Raw genomic sequence first — 8,817 nt, forward strand, 5'->3', positions numbered from 1 at the left:
TGGGGGTGATGAAGGCACAGAGGCAGGCACATCCAAAGAGCCAGGGGCCAGGCACGGCGGCTCACGCCTGTAATCTCAGCGCTTCGGGAGGCTGAGGCAGGAGGATCACTTGAGGCCAGGAGTTCAAGACCAGCTTGGGCAATATAGCCAGACCCCCTCTCAATTAAAAAAAGAAACAATATGCTGAGTGAAAGTAGCCAGACACAGGCCAGATGCAGTGGCTCACGCCCATAACCCCAGCACTTTGGGAGGCTGAAGCGGGCAGATGGATCACTTGAGGTCAGGAGTTCGACACCAGCCTGGCCAACATGGCAAAACCCCACCTCTACAAAAAATACAAAAATCGGCCGGGTGTGGTGGTGCACCCCTGTAACCCCAGCTACTTGGGAAGCTGAGGCAGGAGGATCACTTGAACCTGGGAAGCAGAGGTTGCAGTGAGCTGAGATCGCACCACTGCACTCCAGCCTGGGCGACAGAGCGAGAATCTGTCTCAAATAAATAAATAAATTGATTAAATTAAATTAAAAATAAGAAAATTAGCCGGGCGCAGTGGCTCACGCCTGTAATCCTAGCACTTTGGGAGGCTGAAGCGGACGGATCACCTGAGGTCGAGAGTTCGAGACCAGCCTGACCAACATGGAGAAACCCCGTCTCTACTAAAAATACAAAATTAGCCGGGCGTGTTGGCGTATGCCTGTAATCCCAGCTACTGGGGAGGCTGAGGCAGGAGAATTGCTTGAACCTGGGAGGCAGAGGTTGCGGTGAGCCAAGATCGTGCCATTGCACTCCAGCCTGGGCAACAAGAGTGAAACTCCGTCTCAAAAAATAAAAATAAAAATAAGAAAATTAGCCAGGCATGGTCCCAGCTACTTGGGAGGTTGAGGTGGGAGGATTGCTTGAGTCCAGGTGTTCAAGGATGCAGTGAGCTAAGACGGTGCCACTGCACTCCAGCCTGGGCGACAGAGCGAGACTCCAACTCTGGAATAAAAGCAAAGGGCCTAGGCACCCGTACGAGCACGTGTCCCCACACCCTGGTGCACACCCAACCCCCATGATACTCTGGGTTTTCCATCAGCCAGGGTCTGCAGGGGCCCCCATGCCCCAACACCCATGGAAGCCTGTACTAGCTTCTTCCTGCTGCTGTAACAAATTGCCACAAACTCTGGGGCTTAAAACACCAGGAATTTGTTTCCTCACGGCTCTGGAGGCCGGACTCGACATCAAGGTGTGGGTTGGGCCTTGCTGCCTAAGGGCACTCTCGGAGAGGGTCCTTCCTGCCTCTTCCAGCCCAGGACACCCTTGGCTTGTGGCTGTACCTCTCTGATCTCTGCCTCCAAGGGCACATGGCCTTCTCCTCTGTCCTTCTGCACATGGGCACCTACTAAGCTCCTACCGTGTCTACTGAGCCCCAACGGAAAGGCCCTTATCTGCAGAGCTCCAACCCTGTGCTGGTATCTACCGAGCCCAGTTCCAGGCACCGGGGATGCAGCAGTGAACAAAACAGAGCCCCCACCCTCTGGAGCTGACAGTCCAGTTGGGACAGAACCAAGTCAGCCACAGCTTGGGCAACTCCACACCCACCGGAGCTGGGGGCAGAGGGCCTCCTCTCTCTCCTGCCTCCTTCCTGTTCTGGTCTCTGCACTCTCTGGAGCCACCCTGGGCTTTTATTCATTTACCTGTTCCCTGTCTGTCTCTGTGACTGGAACACTGCTCCCTGCATCTGGAGGCTGAGGGGAACTGGCAAAGGACTCAGTGCTGGGTACACAGCAGGTGCTCAATAACTGTCAGTGCACTGAGGAGATACACAGCAACCACTGTGCCAGTGCATGCACATTGCACCTGTGCTCACCCCTGGGCACTGCACACAGGCACATCTGAGCCGGCAGGGAGTAGAGAGAAGCTCCCTAGGACTAGAGGGCCCCAAATCTCCGGCAACACCAGTGATCCATGAAGCTGGTGGCCAGCAGCCGCCGGCAACGCCTCTCCCCGCCCGGAAGGCTTTTCAGTCTGGCCCCAGCTTGGATGCCTGGGCTTGGCCACCAGCCAGCCTCATCCAGGACCCTGCAGCCCCGGGGGTGGGGTCTCACCTGCCTTCCTCCCCATTCCGGGTCCTTCTCCCAGTCTCCGGGTCCCTGGCCCTCTCCGTCAAAGCTCAGCATCAGGCTTTCTATATGGAAGCACGCACCCTGTGCCCAGCATCTTCTGCCTGCAAGGGCAACAGAGGCACGTTCCTGGCGAGGGAGAGCGGCTGCTGCCCAAAGGCCACACAGAGGCCCCTGGCGGCTCCACGAATGCATGTCACAACCTCAGGGCAGGGGCTGAGGCTGTTGCTCAAGACCCCAGCTTCCTGCAGAGAGTGGGACTGGCGGGACAGCGTCCAGGGGCACAGGGGAGGAGCCCCGGATCTGCACAACGGGCTGGGGCTGTGTGACCTGAGCAAGGACCCCTCCTCTTAGCCTCGGTTCTCTGGTCTGCACAGCTGTGGCCTGACAGAGGCCCCAGGTGCTGCCTGTGGCTCCTCCCAACCCCGAAACCTTCCCACCAAAAACACACTCAGGAGAATGCTTTGCCCAGAAGGTGCCTGGGCTGCAGGTGGCCTTTGAGGGCCCCCCCCTTCCTGAGCCTCTGGCCCCCAGCCCCGACACACAGATCTCTCCCAGCAAGCCTGGTCCCAGTCATTTAGCCAAAGAGTGTTTGCTGAGTAAATAAACGACGGAGCAGATCCAGGCTCGGGCCAAGATTCAGCAATGGGCAGGGCCAGCTGCCCAGCTACACACGCCAAGACCCTCCTGGGGGGAGACAGCCTAGTCCTCATCCCCTGCAACTTCCTGCTGTTCCCAGAGATGGGGGCTGTTCTCCATCTCGGGCCCTATCACCCGGGGCATCAGAGGCCCGGCTGGCAGCAGCACATGGGGTCTGGGGGCTTCCTGCCCTGCACTGGCCGCTCCCCCACAGTGGCCATAGCCGCATCCCCCCAGGGGCTTGAACAGGCTGGGGGAGGGTCAGTGCCCACACGAGGGGTATCCAGGGACCCCATCTGGTGGCCAGGCCCCTGGGCAGTGAGAGCCTCGGAGGGCCCAAAGAGGCAGCTCTGCTGGCCTTTCCCAGGGACACAGAGGGGGACTGGACTGAAGCCAGGGCCCAGGAACCGCCCTGAGTCACGTCTGACTCAGCCGGCGGGCGGGGGATGCCACGGCTCTGGCCCGGCTGCATTCGGTGTCCGGGCACACTGAGGCCACTGGGGACAGCCTCGGGGGGGCTGCACGGTGGGCTGTGCCTGCCCAGTCCCACGCCTCGGCTCCCCATCCCCGAGCCGCCCGGGCCTCAGTTTCCCTGCCCGTGTCGGCGCCCAGCGGAACAGCAGAGGGGTCAAAGGGCGCCAGGCAGGACTTACATGAGGTCGGGCCGGTGGCGGTGCAGGATGGCACAGAAGGCCAGGCCGTCGCGGAACGACGTGGTCATGTTGCAGATGTTCACGTCGCGGTAGCCCTCGCACTGCTGCCGGCACCACTGCTGCAGCGCCCTGATGGCCGCCATGTGGGCGGCGCGCCCGCCGCGCGGCGGAACCGCCCTCCGACACCTTCCCGCGGCTGTGCCGCGACCTTCCGGCCGGCGGGACAGACGCTGGGACCGCTACCGCACCGCCCGACCCACGGCGCCCAGCCCGAGCTGAGTCGGACTGAGGGCGACGAGCGCCGGGTCCCTAAGAGAAGCCGAGACCGGCCCCGCCCCCGCCGGCCCCGCCTCCTTGTAGGCCCCGCCCCCAGCCGCCAAGTCCTGCCTCCGGATAGGCCCCGTCCTCACACCTCCCGGCCCCGGCATAGGCTCCCGCCCAGGCAGGCCCCGCCTCCCGACAGGCCCCGCCCACAGCCGCCAGGTCCCGCCTCCCGACAGGCCCCGCCCCCAGCCGCCGGGTCCTGCCTCCTGATAGGCCCCGTCTCCACGCCTCCTGGCCCCGGCACAGGCTCCCGCTCCAGGCAGGCCCCGACTCCGGACACCCGCCCCCAGCCTCCAGGTTTTGCCTCCTGATAGGCCCCGTGCCCACGCCGCCGGGCCCCGGTACGGGCTCCCGCCCTAGGCAGGTCCCGCCTCCTGATAAGTCCCGCCCCCACGCTGTCAGGTCCCACCCGACAGGACCCGCCCCCCACGCCGCCTGGCCCCTCCCCAGGCCCCGCCCCACCGCTGCTGGCCGAGACCCCCAACCGGTGAAGGGGCGCGGGCTGCTTGGGGCTCCTGGCATTCTGGACCCCTGCGGAGACCTGGGATTTTCTTTCTTTTCGCCGTCCCACCTCCCACCACCATCTCACCCCACCGCCATGGAGAAGAGGCAGGAAAGGCCGTTGACAAATGGAGACACTGAGGTTCGAACAGCTCTGCCCTGTCTGGGGCCTCAGCCCTGGGCAGCCTGGCCTCCCGGGGAGCAGGAGGCGCCTTGTGTTTCAGGGCGTCAAAGGACGTCCGCATCTGGTTTCTCTTTCCAGGCCGCTACATGCCAGCGGGGGTTCCAGGCAAGGAAGAGGTGAGGCCTGGGCATTGCCAGAGGAGAAACTGAGGCCAGGAAGAGGGCCGTGGAGCCGGAGTTGCACAGCTGGCCTGTGCTTTTCTTCTGGGGGCCTGTGGGCAGGATCTGTTCTTGGGCAGGAGATTCCTCAGGCTGACTTGCAGGGTAGTTCCTAATTTTCCACTTTGAGGTGTGGCACAAGAAATAAGGAAAGTCCCTCTGGTGGGGCCCTAAATTATCCTGGGCTGGCCCCTGGCCCCGTTCTCCTTGGGGAACCTTGTCTGTGGCCACGGGGATTGGACGAGGGCGGAATCACTGACACCAGCCATGTGAGGGGGGCCTACCCTGCTGGCTGTGGGGCCAGGGCTTGTCCGGGCAGGGCCTGCAGGAAGGAAGGTGTTTTCCCGCAGTAGCCCCTGGCAGGGAGTCAGGGCAGCTTCTCTGTGCCCCTTGGGAGGAGCAGAAACTGAGGTCTCCCAACCCCAGCCACTGTTGCTGTTCCAGGTCTTTTCTGAGGCTGGTCCCTGGTGAGACACCGTAGTGTGCATGGCCGGCTGCCTAAGTGTCAGTGAGGCCTGTGTGTAGGTGGTGAGCTCCCCGTCACCAGGGGCGTGCAAGCAGCTGCTAGGCAGGGGAGCCCTTGTGGCCTGGGACTGTGGCTGGCCCTAACCGCTGCTCCGCCACAGTCCCTGACCTGCGGATGTCAGGGGATATCGTGCCAGCACAGCCGGAGCCGGTCCTGGCACCGGGTTTTCTTGATTCCCAGGGCAACGGTTAGGAGAACCAGAAAAGCTGGAAAAGAAGGGAAAGATCAAGAAGCAGAAGCAGCGGGGCAGTGGGCGGGGGGAATTAGTGGGGGATGGGGGACACAGGGGTGGACAGGCGCTAGGGCCCAGCTCCCTTAGAAGGAGTGGTGTGGGAGGTGGCCTGGGTTTCACTTTTATCGTGAACTTTTACCGCTGCACACTTAAAAAGCCATCTCACTGGTCACCCCGTGGACCATCCTGCGCGGCCCCCCTCTGGCACCAGTGAGCTGGGAGGCAGCATTTGCGACACTTCCCCACCAGCACCTCACACAGCATGTCCCTCCAGGGTCCCCGGAGCCAGAAGCCAGGACACCCCCAGACAAATGGTCCCTTCTCCCCACTGCCCATGGCTGCCACCCTCCCATCCAGACGACCTGTCCCCCCGCCTCTGCCCACAGGGCTGCCTCCTACCCCTCCGGCCACCACAGTCCACCCTCCCCAGCAGCCCGAGGGATCTTTCTAGAAGGCCTGACCAAGCCCTTCCCCTGCCGGGAGCCTCCCAGGCTGTCCTTCGAATAAAGTCCAGGTTGCTTATCAGACGTTCGGCAGGCTTATCACGCCGCATCTCCCCGGCCGCACCCTGCCACGCTTACCCCAGAGCTTCGCGCCTGCACCGGCCCCCAGCACCCGCCCCTCCTCCTCATCCTCCAGGACCCCCACCCTGAAGCCCCTTGGAGCTACCGAAGGCTCCCGGGGTACCAATCTGTGCTCCCCAGGGCTGCCATGTGGACTCTGTTTGCACACGCCTCCCCCGTCCAACATGGAGGGAGCCTCTACCCGGGGAACCTGCTGCCTTCCGGCCTCACTGGGGAACTGCCTTCCCTTGGGCTCAGTTTCCTCATCTGCAAAGTGACATCATAGCCCCTTCCACCAAGGGTTACCCCACGGCCAGGCACGCAATAAATGCAGCATGATGTACCCAGGGGTGGGGAACAGGTAAGAGTGGTGTGAGCTCAACAGGCCCCAGGACGGGGAAGCTCTGAGATGGGGGCCCAGACTTCAGGCCCTTTAGAAATGATGATGACCTCAGCCTGAGACCAACAGAGAGAGAGAAAATGGGGAGAAAGAGAGAGACAGAGAGGGGAGAAAGAAAGCGGAGAGGAGAGAGAGAGAGAAGACAGAGCAAGAGCCTCCCTAGGGAGGCTAAGCTAAGTAGGAATCACTTTGTTGGAGGAAGGGGAAAGGGCAAAGGGAACAGGAGTTGCAAAGGCCCTGCGGCAGGAAGGAAGACTCGAAGATAGGCTGGTGTCGCTGGTGCAGGGGACTGGGAGGAGGTGCAGGGGCTGCGGGAGGAAGGGGTGCAGGCAGCAGGGCCCAGCTAGGCCCCTACTCCAACTTCTCCCACCAATTTCCATGCCTACGTTGTCATTTGATACTTACAGTCACCCTTTAAAAGTGGCTCTGGGCCAGGTGTGGTGGCTCATGCCTGTAATCCCAGCATTTTGGGAGGCTGAGTTGGGACGATCACCCAAAGTCAGGGGTTTGAGACCGGCCTGGCCAACATGGTGAAACCCCGTCTCTACTAAAAATGCAAAATTAGCCGGGCATGGTGGCACATGCCTGTAGTCCTAGCTACCTGCAAGGCTGAGGCAGGAGAATCGCTTGAATCCGGGAGGTGGAGGTTGCAGTGAGCTGAGATCACACCACTACACTCCAGCCTGGGTGACAGAGCAAGACTCTGTCCCCACCCCCTCACTCGCCGCCCAAAAAAAAAGTGGCTCTGGGCCAGGTATTGTGGCTCACGCTTGTAGTCCCAGCTACTCAGGAGGCTGAGGCGGGAGATCACATGAGAACAGGAGGCTGCAGTGAGCTGTGATCACACCAGTGCACTCCAGCCTGGGTGACAGGGACATTAATGTGTGTGTGTGTGTACACATACATATATGGGTGTGGGTTGCCTGTGGGTTGGCTGTGGGTTTAAAACCCGACTGGCTGGGTGCAGAGGGTCATGCCAGTCATCCCAACACTTTGGGAGGCTGAAGTGGGAGGTTTGCTTGAGGCCAGCAGTTCAAGACCAGCCTGGGCAACATAGCAAGACCCCGCCTCTACAAAAAATACAAAAATACTAGTCGAGCGCGGTGGTGTACACCTGTAGTCCCAGCTATCCGGGAGGCTGAGGCAGGAGGATTGATGGAGGCTGACAGGTCGAGCCTGCAGTGAGCTGTGATCATGTCACTGCACGCCAGCCTGGGTGACAAAACAAGACCCTATCTGTTTATGATCTACAAAATAAATGGCTCTATTGATTCTGCAGCTCAAAAAACTGAGGTTCTGAGAGGAAAGGAGGAGAGTGGAGGGCACAGGAGGGGAGAAGAGGGAGGGGAGAAGGCCCCCCGATCAGCCTGCCCTCTCAAGCAGCGGCCCCGACTCTGACACCAGGTGGGGCCCGGGAGAAGGTCGGCCCAGCTGGTGTCCTGCCCAAGTGTACACCCTGGTCCAGGACAGGACTTCCAGGCCAGATGACCTCAGTTTCCCCACTTCCAGCCTCCACATGTTCTGAACCCCTCAAAGACGGAGGCAGGGAGAAAGGGATCTCTCAGCCCATCAGGGTGGCAGGGCCCGTGCTGGGGACCCAGGGAGAACATGGCCCGAGGCATCGCTCACTTCAGTCCTAAACGTCCACCTCGGCTTGCATTAGCTTAGCTCCTGGAGGACATGCTGGCTGCTGGGCCCCCAAGAGGGGCTGCAGAGGTGGGGACCCAGGTGCCACACCCGGAGGGGTGGGGCGGGCTTATGAGGGGTTGACTCCTTCCACCAGTGGATTCAACCCTGAACGTCACCTGACCAAGGCTGCTGGGCCAAGCTGGAACAGAATCGGCTCCTTGAGGCTGGGAGGCGGAGGCGGTTCGGGAATGCAGAGGGAGGGAGAGAGAACCAAGGGAGGTGTCCTGGCCGAGCGGCATTTCCCGCGGGACTTCTCAGAGCCTTCATCGCCTGATGCGCACCTCCACTCTTCCAGGGAGAGGCAACACTGCACAATGGTTCCCAAACTGAGTTGCCCACAAGACCCCTGCGGACGGTTGTCGGGGACCACGTCAGCCCCACCACAGAGCGTGGAAGGGACATCGCCCTCCTCCCCATCCCCGAGGCTGCCGTCAACCAGTGCCATCCCTACGGCCCCTGGCAGGACAGGGAGCGGGAAGCTGTGACACCCCATTTTAAGGGGCCACCCATTAATTAATTAGGTTCCATGAATAATGCATGCCACCTTGGGTATATTAATAGCATATTTATATGGTGTGCTATGCGGAGTATACATTCTCGTCTGAACACCTCACAAATAATTCACGACCACCACTCCCTCCCCAGCCTCCAGGAGAGCCTGGCCGGTGCTGCGGCTGGGGCCGGTGGGCTGCTTCCCACAGCCAAATTTTACATTTCATTATAAATGGCTTTGCTGGGCATGTCGGTAACTCGTGCATTTCCATCCACTTTATTATTAATGGCTTTCCTGAACTGTAGCAGCCCAACGCCGCGCACAATGCGTTATAAATATTTGATCCGGCATCT

The 8,817-nt window shown here is 60.9% G+C and overlaps 1 long non-coding RNA gene across 1 annotated transcript; it reads left to right on the top strand.

Annotated features, from left to right (window-relative positions):
* The first annotated feature begins 4,169 nt into the window (after window positions 1-4,169).
* Window positions 4,170-7,687, top strand: LOC131382461 (uncharacterized). Its single transcript, XR_009211963.1, has 3 exons — window positions 4,170-4,361; window positions 4,482-4,519; window positions 7,562-7,687. It is a non-coding gene; the product is annotated as an uncharacterized LOC131382461 (long non-coding RNA).
* The last annotated feature ends 1,130 nt before the right edge of the window (window positions 7,688-8,817 follow it).

The sequence above is a fragment of the Hylobates moloch genome, unplaced genomic scaffold, assembly GCF_009828535.3.
Source record: "Hylobates moloch isolate HMO894 unplaced genomic scaffold, HMol_V3 SCAFFOLD_24, whole genome shotgun sequence".
Lineage (NCBI taxonomy): Eukaryota > Metazoa > Chordata > Mammalia > Primates > Hylobatidae > Hylobates > Hylobates moloch.